The sequence below is a fragment of the Lissotriton helveticus genome, chromosome 10, assembly GCF_964261635.1.
Source record: "Lissotriton helveticus chromosome 10, aLisHel1.1, whole genome shotgun sequence".
In the NCBI taxonomy this organism is placed as follows: Eukaryota; Metazoa; Chordata; class Amphibia; order Caudata; family Salamandridae; genus Lissotriton; species Lissotriton helveticus.
This window is the reverse complement of record NC_136071.1, coordinates 706,849,140-706,869,431: the sequence shown is the minus strand read 5'-3', so window position 1 is coordinate 706,869,431 and position 20,292 is coordinate 706,849,140. Positions and strand designations below refer to the sequence as shown.

Here is a 20,292-nt window from a genome sequence, read left to right as displayed (position 1 = left end):
GTTGCCTTAGACCAACGCTACTCATCAAATCAATGACAGCGGTTGTATCAGGGTCGGTCAGTGCATCCAGATAAAAGTTAAAATCCCTGAGAATAGTAAATGATTCAGAGCAGAGCCCATCCTGTAGCAGTGTTCCAACTGATGCTAGAAACTTGTTCCTAGAACCTGGTGGTCTGTACAATAAAATGCCCTTGAAAGACTGATGGTGGGAAAAGCAGAAACTGAAGGAAAGTGCTTCACATGTTAAATTAGATGCTGTATGAAAGGCAGTATTTAAGGAGCTGTGATATATTACTGCCAGCACCCCCTCCTAATGGGCCTCTTTTGTGTATGACAGAGGAACCCCGGTGGAGTAACTTTAATAAAATCAGGTCCTGATGCATCGTCTGTCCAGGATTCTGTGATTAACACAAGATTTATATTAAGATCTTCCATAAGTATGGCATACTCCATGCTGTGTTTTACCAATGATCTGGCGTTTAGCAGTAAACATAATAATGGGTTTGCATGAGGCCACTCTGTGTTTGCCCATTTCTGTGGTCTGTTGGGCTTGGTTGCCTGAAATATAAGTTGGGGGAGTGACTTTTTACAGCTAGGACAAGTGATGGGAATTGATCTGGGAATTGTGTAGAATGTTAAGCACATACAGGCAGCATCCTTACTTCCAGTATTCAAATCGAGTAGCTCAGCCCTAGAGTACTTTAAAATGGCAGAAAGGTCTGACTTAAAATATGCAGGGGAGGCTGGCGCTGAGTGCAATCTGAGCGCAGACAGTCACAGACAGGCGCAGGCGGGATTACCTTAGGTGCGTCTTTGGTGCGCCAGTGGCACACTCGCTGTGCGGTTGCGTCAACGCGTTCATTTTTATCCTCAGGCTGAACAACTAGCCCGCTAACCAAGATGGCGGCCCGGCTCTGAGTTGCGTGGACCGATCAAAGCGCTGTCAGATACTGGGACCTAGGACGGGCAGCTTACAGCATGCAGGTAAAAGTAATAAAATTGCACCCAACATACAGTGAATCACAATTTAAATCACAATTTAAAAGAGTAAAACACTTTTAGAGCGGATTCCCCTCTGAGCTATAACTCAGCTCTATGATCAGGGAATGGCAGCGCTGCGCGGTCACGTCAGCTCATTCATTTATTTTCTCGGGCTGAACAACTAGTCTGCCAACTAAGATGGCGGCCCGGATCTGAGTTGCGGGAAAACATCAACATGCTGTCAGCTACCGGGACCTAGGACGGGCTTCTTACAGCATGCAAGTAAAAGTAATACAATTGCACCCAACCTACAGTGAAATACAATTTAAGTCACAATTTAAAAGAGTAAAACTGCTTATAGAGCGGATTCCTCTTCGAGTTATAACTCAGCTCTATGATCAGGGAAAGGCAGCATTGTGCGGTCGCATCAGCGGGTTCATTTATATTCTCGGGCTAAACAACTAGCCCGCTAAACAAGATGGTGGCCCGGCTCTGACTAGCGGGGGCGGCTCAACATGCTGTCAGCTACCAGGACCTAGGACAGGCAGCTTACAGCGCGGAGGTAAAAGTAGTACAATTGCACCCAACATACAGTGAATCACAATTTAAATCACAATTCAATAGAGTAAAAACGCTTTTAGAGCGGATTACCCTCCGAGCTATAACTCAGCTCTATGATCTGGGAAAGGCAGTGCAGTGTTGTTCTTACATGGTAGCTATCCTGAGTTGGACATTGTTTACATACACAATACCCATGCCTCCAGAAATTCCTAGTTTTTACATTGCAAAGTGCACTTGTAGTACATTCACATTTCTTTAAATGTGAGAATTACAACAGGAAACAATGATTTGATCATGTGTTTTTAATGAAGTGAACAATGATAAGATTGAGAAATTAACTAAATATTACACAGTGACAACAAAAAGTGAAGGCTTCAGTCATGGTGGATGAAACCATTGTAGTACAGTCTAAATTGTCAAGAGTCCAAATTCCAACATACTCCTCACATCAGATATGGGAAACTGGGCTGGAATAGTCCGCAAAGTGAATATGTAGCCTACACAGGAGGACAATAGGGGCAAACAGCCTGATTCATCAAGCAAAATTGCGCCCGCAATCGCTGCGAAAATGCAATTGCGGGCGCAATGTCCGTAATCGGCATTCAACATGAAGTCGCAAACACATAATACCGAAATCGCTATAATATTCGCAGAATCCCGGTAGGAGAGCATTAGCGAATCGGAAAATGCGAAAAACCACGGATCCTGCGAAAAAAATTGCGAATTCGCTATACAATCGCAATCGGTATTCATCAAAATTTTCAAATAGCGAAAAACCCAAAAATTGCAGTTTGCGCGGCGCAAATTAAGGACAACTCAAAGCAGGTGGTAACCATAAAAGCCATTCAAAAAACATTTCAAAAAACTGTTGGTCAATCAGTAACAGGTTCAGGCCTGACCAATCACACATAAGGACAATCAGCAGCAGCATTAGGAGTTCCACAATGCCAGGAATGTACATGGTGGTCAGGCGGCGAAGGCTACAGCGAGCAGCACGGAGGAGAGGCCGGATCCAGGACAGGATATTCCACCAGCGGGTCACCTTGCTGGGGCAAACCAGAGAGCAGATATATGCTAAATACAGGCTGAATGGGGAAATGATAATCCTGCTGATACATGACCTTGACCCCCTGATGCAGCACCCAACAAGGCGTACCAATGCGGTGCCTACACATGTGCAGGTATTGTGTAGCCTGCACCTCCTGGCCTCCGGGAGCTTCCAGGGGATAGTAGCGGTTGCTGGGGGGATATCCCAGCCCACCATGTCACGCTGCCTCAAGACTTTTGTTGACGCTATGCTTACCCAGCTACACCGACACATCATTTTTCCCACCAGCCAACAGGATTTGGACTTGACCAAGCTACAATTCTACAATGTAGCCCATTTTCCACATGTACTCGGATGCATAGACTGTACCCACATCGCCATCTGCCCACCAGCTGCCACAGAGTATATGTTCCGCAATCGCAAGTCCTACCACTCCCTCAACATACAGATGGTCCGCAATGCCAAGACATACATCACTGACATTGTGGCCCAGTACCCAGGGAGTACCCATGACTCCTACATTTTCCGGCACAGTGGCCTCCACACACGACTGGCAAGGGGAGACTTTGGGGAAGGACACCTACTTGGTAAGTACACTTTGTCGACAATGTCACATTGCTATGAAGTAGCAGCACAGCACAGGCACTCACCCTCTGCTCCTCTCATTCAGGTGACAGTGGCTACGCCCTCCGTGATTACCTCCTCACCCCATACCTCAACCCTGCTACACCCCAGCAACGGCGCTACAATGTTGCACACATTCGGACAAGGAATTGCATAGAAAGGACATTTGGGCTGCTCAAGAGCAGGTTCCGCATACTGCACAAGACCGGTGGGGCCATGTATTACAGTCCTGCAGTGTGCTGCCGCATTGTGGCTGTCTGCGCAATTCTACATAACATTGCAACCAAGCGCCGGATACCTGTCGACATCTCTGGCAGTGAATCTGAAGGGGACGACCGGCCACCTGCACATGCGCGCCATGCACGCGGGGAGAATCCAGCTGAAGGCCACAGACGTCGCAACCACATCACACTGAACAGTTTCTAATGCACCCTCTTCCCTCACCCCACAAATCACAAATGCATGCAAAAAGTAATAATGACACAACGCCAATGTGTGCTGCTAAAATAAATATTATTGTTTCATTCACAATTATGGTAACACTTTAAATGTTGTCATTGCTAACAGTATTTCAGCATACTGCTGTGTGACAGGACAGGGCAGGCTTATACTCAGCCTGTGCCTGTAAGAGTCATATGAAGTCATGTGCGCCTCCTGCGCGTACCACCCAAGCGCCTCTGTGGCTCATCCTCATCCAAGGCACGTGCAGCTGCTGTGGGCCTGGTGATGCGCCTGCGTGCCCCTACGTGTGAGGCAGAGTGGCTGCTCACACTCGATGTCCCCTCACTGGCATCATCACCCCCAACAGTGGCAGGTAGAGCAGGAGGGTGTAGTGCTATCACGGCACTGGTCAGGTGCTCAAGGACCCTGGCCACATCCTCGCAGCACTGGATGAGCTGCTGCGCAAGGGACCGCCGCGACAACTGTGATGTGGCATTGCCTATGATGTAATTTGACCTGGTGTAGGCGGTCAGCCGGGTCAATAGCTGACGGTGGCGGCGGCGTGCTGCGTTGCGCTGCGATGTATTTGCAGCAGTGCTGGCCTCCATGGCTGCAGTCATGCGGGCAATACCCTCCCCCACACCTGCCATGGCTGCAGTCATGCTGACCATTCCCTCCCCCACATCTTCCATGGCTGCCGTCATGCGGTCCATCCGGTCCCCCACTTCGGCAACATTGCGCCCAATGTTGTACAGCTGTAGCTGTATGGCACCTTGCTGGCGTGCTTGCAGCTGATGTATACGGAGCATGCGTCTTTCCACGCTTACTCTCACATGCTCCTGTCCATTCCCCCTCCTGCTGATAGGTGCATTGGTCTTCAGGCGAGGCCTGCCACGCATGCTCTGCTGGCCTGACACAGTGGGTGGCTGCTGTGTTGCCGCTGTCGCAGGCCCTGATGTTGAAGCACCAGCTGCTGGTGGTGTCACGGCAGGTGTTGTTGGTGCGGCAGGGGCTGGAGCCACCCTGGTAGTGGACCTGGCTGTGGGAGTAGTTGCTGCGCCAGACGCAGGAGGCACCCTGGTAGTGGACCTGGCTGTGGGAGTAGTTGCTGCGCCAGACGCAGGAGGCACACTGGTGGTAGACCTGGCTGCGGGAGTAGCTGCTGCGCCAGACGCAGGAGGCACACTGGTGGTGGACCTGGCTGCGGGAGTAGTTGCTGCGCCAGACACAGGAGGCACACTGGTGGTGGACTTGGCTGCGGGAGTAGTTGCTGGGGCAGGGGCTGGTGGCTGTGTATGTGGCGGCACCTCCTCCTCATCCTGTGCCTCCTCATCTATTTGCAGCCTCTCGCTGTCGCTGCTGTCTGCACCACCTGTGAGGGGAAGTGGACGTTCATTAGTTGCATGTATCTGTCACACGTGCAGTTGCTACATGCATGCTGGGTGACATTCCCTGACTGGCTATGGCTTTGCGTACTTTGGAACCTGTCTGGCTGCATTGTGGTACATCTACATTGTGCCCACACTACATGTCCCACAATGCTTCAGGGCATTACCTGATGTGGAACGATGGCATGACTATGGAACAATATGGGAGGCTAATTGGTCATGGACATTCATAGGGGACAGGGTCGCAGTCGCATGCCACTTACCTTGGTTGTCTTGGGTGGGGCGGGATGAGTCCAGATGAGTCACTCCGATGACCGCCTCTGTCTCCAGGGTGTTCTCTACTTGGTCCTCCATGGGGGTGTTTGGAGGGACTGTAGGTTCTCCCCCTCCAGTGCCCGATGACTCTCCAAGGCGCTCAGCCACCCTCTCTTTGGCACGACCTCGGAGGTCGTACCAGCGTTTTTTGAGTTCGTCCAGCGACCAATCAGCCACACCCACGGAGTTCACCGTGGACGCTATACCCTGCCAGATCCTGCGTTTTTCCTGTTCCGCCACCCTCCTAGAGTCCTTCCCAAACAGTTTTCAGTGGTTGGCCACCACCCCTTCTATTAAATTCGCCAGCTCCTGCTCGGAGAATTTTAACTTTCTCTTCCGCCCTGTGGTGTTGCTGGGCCCAGGAACTGCATCCTCAGACATTGCTGCACTGTACTTTTTGAGTTGTATCAAGAATAGAATTGCTGGAGCTCTCCCAGTTGCTGACTCGAGGTCTGCCTCACTGTGGTGAATGGGGGTGGTCCCTGGCTGCTTCCTGGTTGTGATGTCATCGCTGTGCTCGACATGCGACTTCCCGTTTTCCCGATCTCGCGCTATTTGCTGTCCCGCTATTGACGAACTCGCTATTAGAGAATTCGCAATTCCGACACGGATGTAGCCGGTAATTGCGTATTTTATGCGATTTTCGATACTCGCAACCGGAATTTGCGGCCGCGTGCGATTCGCTTTTCTTTCTCTAAAATAATCATGAATATCGTTTTGCGTGTCCTTGATAGCGAGTCGCTATTAATCGCTATTAGGGCCACGCAAAACGTCCCGTTGATGAATCAGGCTGAAAGTCTTTTCCTGCAATTGGTGGATGTCTTAAAATCCTGAACTTCCTGAAGTTTTGGGTGGATGTCCCCTCTTTCTGAGAGAGGAGGGATCCAAAGCGGCTGAGACAGAGGCATGTACAGGTGTGTCCTCCTCCGACAGGGCCTCCCTTCCTGTGGCTGTGGCAAATTTTGACGGTCTGGATGTACTTGGACCACAGGAAGGGGTAGATGCAGGTGGAAAAGCCCTGCAGAGGGTGGTGGTGATGTCTCACAGCACACGAACCGGAGAGGCCGTGTTGATGTTCATGCCCCAGAGAGGCCATGTTGATGTTTATGCCTGTCACCTCGGTGTGGATTTCGGCCACCTCAGTGTGTATGCCGGCTACCTCTATGTGTGTGTCCCGATGCAACTGCTTCATTAGCCAGATTTCAGTCAATACCTGGCCCTTGCTGCTTTGAGAGTCCTAGTAGACTTCCAAGACTTGGGTGATGGCAGCCTGGGTGTCAATGTCCTCAGTGGTATCACTCTGCGGGCCCACAGTTACCCTCCCACTACGCCTAACCCCATGGGTCTATGCCCTTGGCACAGACTGCACCCTTTCACTCGGTCTTGGTTTATCTGTGACTGGGATGTTGATAGCAGACTCAAAATCCAGGGCTGAGGGCTCAGGAGGTACTGATTCTGCTAGGTGCACAGGTTGGGGGGGGGCAGTGGTTGGCTGTGTTGTTGCAGCTCTGGTGGGAAGTCTTGTGGGCACAGAGAGCCCCTTTGTTGGCATTTGCTAGACTGACCAGGTGGGCCAGGACCGTCATCCATGTCCACATCTTCAGGAGCGCTGTCATCACCGAGGGCTTTGCCCTGGGGTGGAAAGGAACTCTGTTTGGTTTCCAACCTCTGTGAAGGTGCAGTGGCGGATCAACTTATTGAAAAATAGAGAACATTGTTATAGGTGGAAGTGAGGGAGCTACGTTGTTTTTGTCTAAGTAAATAGGGACCTAGAATGGAACAAAATAGATAGAGATTAGTATTGTCATCTATTTGTGTTGTGTTTAAGTTGGTTACTAGACATTTGTAGATGTTAAATAGATTTAGTAGATTTCATCAGCTCATTAGATGTGCAGATATGTGGCATTTTGGCTTTTGGGATAAACATGACATCTTAGAAAAACTGCTACAAACAGTGTAGTCCTAACATGTGTATTTGTGCATTCCACAGCCTAGTTGTGTCTAATACAGGCAAACATCCAGCTTGGTTGACTATTTAGCATTTTTCATCATGTGGGAAGTGCACAGTAAAGGGGTCACCTGCCACTGCTAATCAGCTGAGTTTCCTTCATGGCTCACATGTATTAGGAGTAAATTGTTGTTATGGTGTCACTCATGCCATCAATAGTTTCCCCTTACCGACATTCGTCAGCCTTGCGGAATAAACACAGCTGCGATAAGAGGAAAGAAGACACGCTTGTATTTAACAACGCGGGCCTGTCCGGTTTTGAGCAGACACATCCAGACCCTACGAAATAAGGAGCTCAAGACACAGTTAAACAGTACCGCAGGACCCCTGCCCAACATCAGAGGTGGCTACAACAAGAAATACGGTACACCAGTCCTGTTCTTTTGAACTTGCTTCCCTGATGAAGACCTTCACCTTAAAGAAGTGCCATCTAGAAGGTCGAAACGCATCGGTACACCAGTCCTGTTCTTTTGAACTTGCTTCCCTCATGAAGACCTTCACCTTAAAGAAGTGCCATCTAGAAGGTCGAAACGCGTTGGCCCATTTTTGAGAGAGGTTCTTAGGCTAACCGAGTAGATTTCAGACTTTGAATTGAATCTATTTCAGCCCTGAATTCAGGTTTTTTCTGTCCCTCGTGTTGGAAAGAATTCCCTTGACCTCTCCCCTGGCATAGAAGAGTACTATCAGCCTGAGGACAGTAAAAAGGTACAGTCTGCCCTTGTTGCTCTTTTGCAAAGTAATAGGACTAACGTTGGATGGAGAGACTTACATCCATTTATACTATTGAAATATTCTTAATATTTCCCTATGTTTTCTTTGTTATTAGAACAAACTTGTCTCTAATGTATATATTATCACCTGTTTAAGTTGTTTTTCACTGTATATATTTACAGATCACACTGACTTGTCTAGATTTTACACATTAAGAAATGTTTCTAATGCCCATCAGTGGGCTGTGTTTGTGTATTTTGAAAAATTGAAAAAGAAAAAAGATAAATGCAAATATCCCAACGTTAATTAAAAAATCGTTTGGGTACTGAAAAGTTTGTTGAATTTATGCTGTCAGAGGCATGCTGTTGTTGCACGATATGTGGCATTTTGGCTTTAGGGATAAACATGACATCTTAGAAAAACTGCTACAAACAGTTTAGTCCTAACATGTGTATTTGTGCATTCCACAGCCTAGTTGTGTCTAATACAGGCAAACATCCAGCTTGGTTGACTATTTAGCATTGTTCATCATGTGGGAAGTGCACAGTAAAGGGGTCACCTGCCACTGCTAATCAGCTGAGTTTCCTTCATGGCTCACATGTATTAGGAGTACATTGTTGTTATGGTGTCACTCATGCCATCAATAGTTTCAGTTGATGAGACCTAGACAAGATCAAGCAAAGTATTCAGAAATATATCTGAGTGGAGCACTGTCTCTCAATTGCACAGTCCATGATTTGTGAAGATCAGTGGTAACATGGCAGACAAGTGAGACGGGGCAAAAGGAGTCTAGCATTTTGGTTAGAGTTGCAGTGGGAGGGCCTCATTGTAGTTTTAGTTGCTTTAATCTCACTTTACCAACACTTGAGAAATGGTAAGCTGCATGATGAGTGAAGATCAGTTGTAACATGGCAGACAAGTGATAAGGGGCAAAACCAGTCTAGCATCTTGGTTAGAGTTGCAGTGAGAGGGCCTCATTGTAGTTTTAGTCACTTTATTCTTACTTTACCAACACTTGAGACATAGTAAGCCGCATGATGAGTGAAGATCAGTTGTAACATGGTAGGCAAATGATAAGGGGCAAAAGGAGTCTAGCATCTTGGTTAGAGTTGCAGTGAAAGGGCCTTGTGGTAGTTGTAGTCACTTCAATCTCATTTTACCAACATGGTTATTGTACCATAACTGTTGGCAAAATGCATTTGGGATGGACCATACTTTTAAATATTCACACATATCATGGGTCTGGGATGGATATTTTATGGTAATGTACTTACAAGCAGCATTGCAGCATGTAGCATCTCAGATACTTTGAGTATTGCATGTTAGGAAAGTAGATAGAGAAGACAATAGCAAAAGCCGATTTGAGAGCAAACAGGACATTGTGATATTGTGACAGTTATTGAAGTGTAACTTACCAGATGCTACTCCCCCAGCTATTCCTGTCAAGCCCTCAGAATACAGGATGGGCAAGAACTTCTCCCAGGGAAAGAATTGTAATGAGGAGCTAGGAGGGCCACTGCCAGTCCTCTGAGCCTCCAGGTGGTTGTTGTACCTGGTACGCACCCTCAACCTGAGGTCAGTGCACCTCCTCCTAATGTTGGCCTGTGTGCACAGGATGGTACCAACAGCATTCACTCTATTGACTATCCAGTCCCACATTTTAGTTTTCCTACTGAGTGGAGTATGCTGGATTTGGGAATCAAAACTTTGGGGCTCTACTGTAATGATTTAAGCCACCATGACTGTCAACTCTTGCTCAGTGAAGAGTGAGTTTTTTTTGCCAGGCATGATGAGAAAAATAAATAAGAGTTAGTATATGAAAGGAAAAACAAACAAGTGACACAGAGAAAAAGGAGCAAAATAAATATTACAGGTGGCGGAGAGTGCTACATGGGAGGTTGAAAATGTTTAGCTGAAAAAAGGGCTGCCTGTCTTTTGGGCTGCAGTTGGGAAGCAAAGGTTGCTGGTCAGGGATGGGATGTGTTTTAAAGTGTAATTTTCAGGTGTGTCCACTTGCTAAAGCACATCAACTGCATAGTTTTTTAATCCATCCAGTGTTTTTTTCCCTGCACCTACTGCAGTGGTTTATTGCCGTTAGATAACCGCAATTTTTAACTGCCGCTGGGACACTGGGAGTACAATTGTGTAGTTGCAAGCGGGTGGATCACGGACCTGACGGCGCTGGTGGATGCAACATCATCATTGCAGACCATCACGGTCCCGGCGGAAAGAGCGCTGTGGCTGCGGTTGGCACTTCAGACAGCACAACTGAAATATGGCAGGTGGTAGATCACAAGCACAGCAGAGTTGAAGAAGATGTGGCATTCGGGCAGTCGGACCACCAAACTCATATTCAGGCCCATAGTTCATGGAGGGCTACTTGCACCTTTGGTTTCAGACTTACAATATGTAACCCAGGTTTTCTTTTGTGCTCTATTGACTCTATTGTGCAATAAACACTGTGAAGCATTTACATGTGGTTGTTCCCTTTACAAGCTATGCTTCATTTCATACAAATGTGAAATTAACATGATTATCAAATCCAAATACCAATAATAGTATTTTGATGGAAACAAAGCTCAAAATGATAAAGGACTGGATATAACTCTAGCCAGCTGACTTACAAGTGTATTGTGATAGAAATACAATATTAATTGATGTTAGCAATGTCATTTTGTGTTTCAAAGTCTGAATGAAGAAGTTTACATTTAACATATATATACAAAGGTTTAAGTTTACTTTTCTCTCCCGTAGCGATATAGAAAGTTGAATTGTTATCAATGTTTGTTCAACTTTCTGAAATATTTTATTATGCAATATGAGTGTCAAAAGACAGACATTTACAATTAGCTCATTTGACTGCTGGGCCCGTACTGTGGGGGAGCCTGACTATGTCTTCCAGCCCGCATTGCGGCCCGTGCACCAACGCTGCACCAGATGCGCCAGGAGGCACACAAAGGACGTCCAGGGCTCCTGCTGTGCGGGAGCTCATTTGACTGCTGTGTCCATATCGTGGGGGAGCCTGACTACGTCTCCCAGCCCGCATTGCGGCTCATGCCACCAACGCTGCACCAGACGTGACAGGAGGTGCATAAAGGGTGTCCAGGGCTCCCGCTGCGTGGGAGATCATTTGACTGCTGTGTCCATATCATGGGGGAGCCTGACTACGCCTCCCAGCCCGCATTGGGGCCCGTGCCACCAACACTGCACCAGATGCACCAGGAGGCGCATAAAGGATGTCCAGGACTCCCGCTGCTCTGGACGTGTGCAAGCATTCACGGGCCGTGCAGGGGCGATGCCCGGGCCAAGGGCAGGTCCATCCGTGCCTGTCAGCGTCTGACAGAGGTTGTGCTGGGCCAGCTCTCTTTCATCTGGAAATCAGCATGGGTAAGCGAAAACTGCCTACTAACTACGATGGGAGTAAAGTAAAAGCTGATATCCCGCATAATATCTTATATCTAACAACAGCTGTTGGGGCATTAAATGAGGAAATCTATTATGCGGAGGAGCAGCTGGGACTAAGTTGGATCTAGAGCCGGCCATAACCCCCCTACGGAAGCCTCACAACACGAAATACCAGTTGCTAACATTGAAACAGACTTTGATGTGGAAGAGGGCGTTTCTACCCGGGCCGCACAAAACCCCACAACCTCTATTCAGGGACTTGAGAAAGAAAATGGGGGAAGACTTGGTGGGGATGTTTCTCCTGCTTTAATGGTGGCCCCAAACAAAAATTGGTAGGAAAAAGTCACGAAGCTGGGGGGCAACACAGCTGACTTTCAGCCCCAGGAGGGGAGGGAATACCATTTGGGCAAAGAGGACTGGGTCAAAGCGCATTTCACTGTTGCAGTAGGAGACTTTTCAAACGCGCCTTGAGACCTTTTTTGGGACTCTTAAAGAAGACCTGACCACTTGTATTAAAAACGTTCTAGAAGTCATACTGACTAAACTCTCTTCCATAGAGCTAAAACTAAGTGAGCTGAAGGAGCGCAAACTGGGGTTAAATGTTAACACCGTATTGGGTAATTTGACGCATGGTGTTCAAACTACTGATTATAATAATATAGGGAATAACAATAAAGAGCCACAGCAGTTGGGTGAGAAACAAATCACATGGGGTCCCACTTACCGCATGAACATCTAGAAACTCGCTCATAGAGAGCGGAGTAATTTCTCCACGCATTGGACTGGTAATAAATGCAGGCTCCACTTGCCCCTGGAAGCTACCACCCCTTTAGCTGCGGTGTTAGTAGGGGTACCTCAATCTAAAGATAACATCATCGAGACCACAGATGAACTGATTCGTAAAGTTACATTTTGGTGTACCAAGCTGTCTGATGTTGGGGCCAAAGCATCATCACACATTATAATGGCGAGGCAGGTGGGTTGGGTTGGTCAGGGTATGAAGACGGATGAGGGCCACTGTGTCATTAAACAGTTTAACAAGGTTAACACAGCTGGCCTTTTTTTACAGTAGGGAAGTAATCACGGTCCGGTGGAATTCAAGTGCTCCCTCATGGGTACTTTTACCGCCCAGTTGTGAGAAATCAGGCTAGAAATCCCACACCCCTTTTTGGTCACCCTTCAGAGAAAGCATATAAAGGACCAGACAATAGACATATTAATAGGGACGGCCACTTTTTCACTCTGAATCCGAATCATCAGACCTTAAGTTTGTCAACGCTAGATGTTGTTACCGGTGAGAGAGTAGAAGGGAACACCTTTGAATCAGTGAACAGATTTTTCACCCTGAGTAGTTACTTCCTAATGACTGACTATCAAAACACCCCTTATGCCTTGTTTGCACCCGCCAATTCAGGGCATTTCTATCCCGAGTATATTAAAGAGGGAGGAAGGAAGACCGAAAGAAATCTCTAAGGTACTTAGCTGGAATATAGCGGGTTTAAAGAATAAGAGAGATGATTCTAGGTGGCTTGGTCTGATAAGGGAGTATGATATAGGTGAATATATTTTGGCTTCACGGTTACATAACTTATTCGGAGGCCGCGAGATCCTCTGTAGCGGGGCCTCCGAAGGGCAGTTTATCAACATTGATTTCCCTTAATGTTAGGGGTAATCATAGTAACTGGATTCTGAATCTATTAACTGTCTTGCGGTCAAGATTATCCCCATGAATACACCCAAAGTACTTGTTCTTAATTTTTATAATTTGTTTGAAAAATTGTGTTTAAATGAACAACTATGCAGTTTAAATCACTTTTTAGATATATACAGGGAGAAACAAGTCACTCAGTTTTCGATCATTTTACTCAGAGATTTTAATATTCATTTGTGCAAACAAAATTGGCACACCATTGACGATCTCGGTCCAGGTTCTCAATCAGAGATTCACTTTGGACACACTCAACAAGGGGCTATGTAGAGGATTTTGTAGCTGAATTCGGATTGGTACATCCAAATATGACAAAGCAAGGAACTGGTGGTTGTATGATTTTACAACGAATTCCGTTGTAACGCATGCCTTTACCAATCATGCGTTACAATGGAATGCAGTCACCACGCACATCCTTTACCACGAAAATACCTTTTACACGCATACTTTTACAACGATTTCGTTGTAAAAATATGCATGTAAATGGTATTTTCAATGTTAACGGATTTTCACTCTAAAAATGTACTTTTTTTATTTTACTCTCTGCTAGAACACCCGTCCATTCCTCCTCACCTCTCCTCTCCTTTCCTTGTTTTTCCGTGGTGACGTTGTACGTCATTAAGAGGAAGCGGAAGTGTTTTTCCGTTTCCTCTTAAGACGCCGATCTCCTTCACTTTTTTTTCCCTCAAACAGGTGCGTCTTTTTCTTTTTATACCCACGCTTTTCTTTTGTTGGGGGGAGACTCCCCAAGCCCCCCCTTTATTTTTTTTAACTTTAGCACACATGCCTTTACTACGTTTTTCATAGTAAAGGTATGCGTGGTAAAGGCTTCTCGTTGTAACCACGCATGCGTTGTAATGCATGCGTGGTTATGGTGTGCGTGGAAACGGCCGCGTTGTAGTGGCCGTTTCCCGGAACTAGTATTCCCTCCTTTAAGGGCAGGGACATGCTTTCAACAATCGATTTTATATTTGTTAGTACAACTTTACTTCCCCTGGCATCAGCTTATGCTGCTCAATGGTCACATTTTAGTGACCAACCTCCCATTCACCTCACTTTACGAGGGTGCCTTAAGGACGCAGTTAAAGTGGAGAATACCGTCCCAGCTCCTACTATAAAAACCAAGGATCAAGGTCGTAAACTTAAATGGGCCAAGGTTGTACCAGATCTTTTTTTTAATTACCTATTACATAGTGCAGGGAGCAAGATAGTTATATGTCAAGAGATTAGCCAAGGGGGGCCCTCTCTTACCCTAAGAAGGAATGTATCAACAACGGCGAGAGGTGGTTTGATCATAATTGTACAACTGCTCATCAGAATTTACTTTCTGCTTTAAAACAAAAACCCCAAGATAGAACCTTAATAGCAGCTTTGAGGGTAGAGTATAAGCAGGCTTTACGTATTCGCAAATCAGAGATTAAACAGGAAACCTGGAACAAACTGCTGTCCGTAGATGTCATTAAGAACAGTATGTAGTTCTGGGACATTGTAAATAAACCTTTTTTTCTGGTCTTGTGGGTAACACTATTGAATGTAATATACCTGAAGAGCTATGGTTAAATTATTTTAAACATAGTTATGGTGACCAGCCAGATCAGGTAGACATAGGCACCACACACATGGCTGCAGCTTATTGTGTGGATTTTTCTGAAAAAGAAGTGGCTGCGGTTATGCCCAAATGACGTGCCCTAGAGCACCTGGCCCGAATGGGGTCCCCGCTGATCTTTTTAAGGTGGACATTACACTACGGTCAAAAATATTGGCAAAATGTATTTAATATGACATGTCAACATGGTTTGCAAAGATCCTGGTCAAAGTCAATTATCGTTCCAGTTTTTAACAAAGGGCAGAGAGGAGATCCCAGGTGCTATAGGCCAATTTCATTGATTAACTCTGCACTCAAGGTGTTAGGCAGGGAGGTTCATAGTAAATTAACTGATTGGATTAATGAACGCAATGGCCTGTCAAACCTCCAATACGGTTTTAGGAAAGGCAGGGGCACCTTGGACTAGTGTCTAAACTTACATCTCCTAGTAGAGAAATATACCACAGCAAAGAAAGGGAAACTACATCTTGCTTTTATGGATCTGTCCTCAGCCTTTGACCGAGTGAACAGATTCAAACTTTGGGACGTGCTGCTCTTAATGGGTATGGATAAAAATAGTGTGTATTTTTTGTCAGACTTGCATAGGGATCTTTCTGCAACAGTAAGGTTTGATCAAAAGGGTAGTCTTACGCAAGAGATTGGTATCATAAGAGGAGTCAGACAGGGATGCATTTTGCCCCCCTTGCGGTTCACCCTTTATATTAATAATTTAGACTCAGTCCTTTGCGGAGCTAGTCAGGATATTCCGTGAGTGGGGATCCAATTGACTCCGGCACTGCTATATGCAGACAACGCTGCTTTGCTAGCACACACAGCGGTGGGTCTCCAGTGCCTTCTGAACTCCTTTGCCGATTTTATGGGTTCATTGGACCTGAGCGTATATTTTTCAAAATCACACGCTATGCTCATGGGAGTGAAGCCAAGAAAACCCAAAGCGCTTTATTGCAAAGGAAATGAAATAACTAGGGTTACTACATTCCCATACCTAGGTGTCTTATTTGACAACAGGAGTTCATGGGAAGGCGAAGAGAAACGCCATGAAAAGATCGACAGTTGCGATGCTTGATTTTGCTCGAAGGCTGTGTGCTAAGACCGTGCAAGCAATGATAAATATATACAGAGCCAAGAGTATTGCTATTTCGAATTATAATTCTAAAATCTGGGGATATAAGGATTGTGTAGAGCTTCAAACTGTGGAAAATACATTTTTGAGAAGCCTGCTCTCAGTACCACAATCAATGCCTACTTATATTATTCATCAAGAAGTGGGTATTGGCTTTGTGGCAGGCTTGATTAGAATGGCCCCCCTTCTTAAATGGATCTCGAATTGGACCACTTCAAAATTAGTGAAGAATCAGGAGATTACACAAGACTGCACTGCACTAGATAGGGCAAGTAGCATTCCTTGGCTTAGTTATGTGAAAAGTATAGCAAGGTTGATAGGTCGCCCAGAGATATTTGCTAAGCCAAAGAAATTATGTAAAAATTATATGGCGTGGGCTAAGACCTAATTTTTACGTCTTGCATCTGCTGAAAGAGAGGCCAAAGAGTTACTGAAACCTACTGTACAGGGTCACCAAATTGTAAAAAACAGCCTTATTTAGATATAGTTACTATGCCCAAACATCATTTCCTTTTGACAAGACTGAGGTTCAACTCTCTGCACTTTTTATTGGCCGAATCCCAGGGCTGGAGAAAGATAGATGACCTGGGACTCAGCACTTGTGATAATTTTTCGAGTCAAAACACTTTGCACTTTGTCCTGTTCTGTGAGTATTATTTGCACATTCGCAAACGTTTTATTTTACCAATTTTAAAGGACAAAGGCTTTTTGCAGGCTCGGCCAGCCCTAATATATTTGCAGATGTTGAATAATTCCTGGGAAACCTTTAATGTTGCTAGCTTCCTAGTAGCGGCAGTCAGAAAAAGGAAAAAAGAGGGTCCACATGATCTGTTATATAAAATGTTTATCTCTTTTTAATGTGAAATAGTTTTCTCTCTTACCAAATGCATTTTATATTATATTATTTTAACTTTTTAACTTTTTAGAGAATTCTTTTAATCACGTATATTTTTAACCTGGACTGTATAATAATTGTGATCGATATTCGTTTAACAATTATGTATTATCTGGTTTTCACTTAAAGGATATTTTAACATGCTTTTATGGTTTTAAATAACCAAATAAAGTGATTTTGACAAGTAACATTACACTATTATACACAGATGTAGTACTAATCATCATGTAATCTCTTATTGTAGGACTAGCTCCATGAACAGAAGTTCCCAAAATAGCACCTAGAACTCAAACCACGGTTTCAATTCCTGCAGAAGTCTTCAGTGAGGACACAACTCCTAAAGGTCCGGATGAGGAGCAGCCTGGCCCATCAAGTGTGTCTGGGCAGGCTGCTAGGGTGCCCTCCCTCTGCCTACCAGTGGTAATTCCACCCATGTTGGTTCTCCGCCTCCACAACAGGCATTAGTTGACACTGCTCCCTGTGGTCCAACATCAAAACAACTTCTGCAGTGTGCACCCCAGTACTGTCTCCTGCTTAGGCATCAACAAGTCCAGTGTGATGATTCCAACTGTGCAAAGGCCACAGATTGGTAGGGGTAGGCCATCATTTGGACATGGTGAGGCCACTGATGCCCATAATTTTAGAGAACCTATGGGCCAGACCATCATTGGAGCAGCCTCCGGGCATGAAGAACAGATGGGCAAGGTCATAGAGCTCCTCCAAGACAACAACCAGCTCATGGCTGACATCAACCAGTTGCAGAGGGAGCACAATGACTTCATTGAGACTCAGATATCTGTTTTGTCCTCCCTGTTTGGGGTGGTGGAGGATGAGGTTGGGGACATATGCAGGGCTATGAGTCAGTCCTCTACATTTCTTGGCACCCAGTACCATCCACCAGGATCCTCCACAGAAAGGGAGACCCAGCAACCCCAGGAGCCACCTGCTATCACCTCTAACCCTACAACTATGGAGCCAACAGTGGCCCTGAGGAGAGGTAATTAATCAGGGCCAGTGGGAGAAGATCCCACCAAAACAGCCACCAAGAGGTGCAAGTAATGATCATCTGTGAAATAGTAACATTAGCTCTTGTGACAATTCTTTCTACAGGTTTGCCTTCAGAGGAAAATATGTATTTTCGACATGTATGCACTCTAACTAATGGTTGCTGTACCCTTATAAATGTCATGCATCACCATAGTCAATTCTGTGTCTGATATAAATATTATGTATTTTATAATCCGTAATTTCGCTTGTCATCTTATTCCACCTTACTCAATATATGTGTTAATCAGAATACAGTTTGTTTAAAAAGAGTGGAATTAGGGAAGTAGGCATAGGTACTGAGATGAGTGATCTAGCAAAGATATTTTCAAATATCGTCAATTTATTTATATTGATATACCCCCATATCTCTGCTCCATACAGAGCACCACTTTTGCTCGATACACTTCAAGAGCTGGAGTCAGTGATCAAGTGTAAGACTGCTTAAAGTGTCTCAGTATTGATTTTGACCTATGAACGAGAATTAAACAGCTCTTTTCCAGTTGTTGCTCCCATCCTAGTGTATCACTCAGTCTTATCCCCAAGTAATCAAAACTTTTTACCCGCTCCAAAGGTTCCAGTGCAACCCTAACCTCTCTTGATTTGCCCATGGATTTCCCAAAGACCATGAATTTGGTCTTGGTGACATTTAGTTTCAAACTCCTACAGAAATCCAAAAACGTATCCACAAGGATTTTCAAGCCCATTGGGGTTGTGGAAATAAGTAAGGAATCATCTGCAAAGAGAGTAAAGTAACTCAACCATTCAATATTTCACCAATGATGTTTTGGGCTTCTGAAGATGGTTGTGTATGGTGACCTATGGGGAAAGATGCATGTTTTAAATCAATAAGTGATGTTAAATCAAGAATTAGATACACTCAAAAGAACTGGACCACAATGTTGTCATTTAAAAGGCCACCTTCTCATGTAGTCAGTTACAACATTACTGTATCATATATGAGGAATCCCACTGTGCCATGTAGTAAAGACAGTGTAAAACATCACCATCTGCAACCACCTTATGTGTACATATACCTAAATACTACTTAAAGAAAGACTGCAGTACTCTGTCGTCTGTATAAAAAAGGTTTCATTTACATTAATTTACATTAATTTATTTTTGCCCTCATGAGAAGAATTTGTCAATGACATCTTGACACAAATTGTTTCCTTCTTCCTCACCACAGTAATCTTCATTTGGCAACTCTTCAACATCACCCTTGGTATCCTCATTGTAGTCATCAACTGGGGTGAAAGGAATGTTGTGCATCAGGGCAATGTTGTGCAGCATACAACAGAGCATAGTCATTTTGCACACCTTATTTGGTGTGTGAAAGAGAGCTTGGCCAGACTTACACAGACAATGGAATCCTGCTTTCAGGAGCCCAGAAGTCTGCTCCACATGTCTCGCAGTTCTATAATGTGCCTCATTGAAGCCGACCTCCCCTGGCATTGTTGGATTCCTCAGTGGTGGTAACAACTACAGTCTATTAAGATAACCTGAGTCGCCTACAAAACATCAAATATGAGCATGAATAATGTAAGACAAAGATTTTTTTCAATGTAGAATGTTGAGATAACAGTATTATGTCATTTTTAAATATACTCACACAGAGCACTTACCAAAAGGCTAGGCCCTCACATTTCCAAGTTGTGCCATCAGCTGTTGCATGTGGCTATTGCGTAATACAAAAGAATCATGGGTAGATCCATAGAAGCATACATAGACACTAGTGGTACACAGATCAGGGATGCGAAAATCTTGCACATTTATAGAATGAAAATGTTTCCTGTTGCGATGCACTTGTTCTCTGTTGAATGGTGAAACCAAGGCAATGTGTGTCCCATCAATTGCACCTACAACGTAGCATCCAGCGTACAGGATAAATATCTGCCTTCACATTTTCACTACTTCCGCAGTACTTGGACAAGGTGTTCCTGTGGGTCGTCATCATTTTCAGGAATTCCTGTAGGACACCACTGAATGTCGCTTGGGACATGCCATTGTAATCACCTACTGTATGTTGGAACGATCTAGTAACTGCAAAATGGGGAACTGCCATAGTTTTCACCAGTGGTGTGATAGCAGTAGGATACGGGTTTAGAGGCTGAAGTTGTGGCTCAAACTGATGGCATAAATCCTGTATTTATTTCTGGTTTAACTTATATTTCTTTATAACTTAACATTCTTTCAGTGTGGCAAGGTCAAGAAAATGATGGAATACTCTAGGTTGGGGTCTAGGTAAACTGGCAGGGTTCTATTCTGGAGGTTGGAGGATGTCTCTGAAGAACTACACAAAAAAGATAAGTAGACATGTATCATAAAGGAACTATGTACATTTTACTCTCATTTACACAAACAACATTATGAGGCATAAGGAGGTTCTTGATGTTTACACTCACATTACTACACATGCATGGTTGTAAAGATA

General features: G+C 45.0%; 1 long non-coding RNA gene across 1 annotated transcript in view; it reads left to right on the top strand.

The window, feature by feature from the left end:
• The window catches only part of LOC144785464 (uncharacterized), a 331,976-nt gene extending 313,920 nt beyond the window's left edge, over nucleotides 1-18,056 (top strand). The window contains exon 3 of the long non-coding RNA XR_013601909.1: nucleotides 17,059-18,056. This is a non-coding gene — a long non-coding RNA (uncharacterized LOC144785464). The remainder of the gene's footprint in view (nucleotides 1-17,058) is intronic.
• The last annotated feature ends 2,236 nt before the right edge of the window (nucleotides 18,057-20,292 follow it).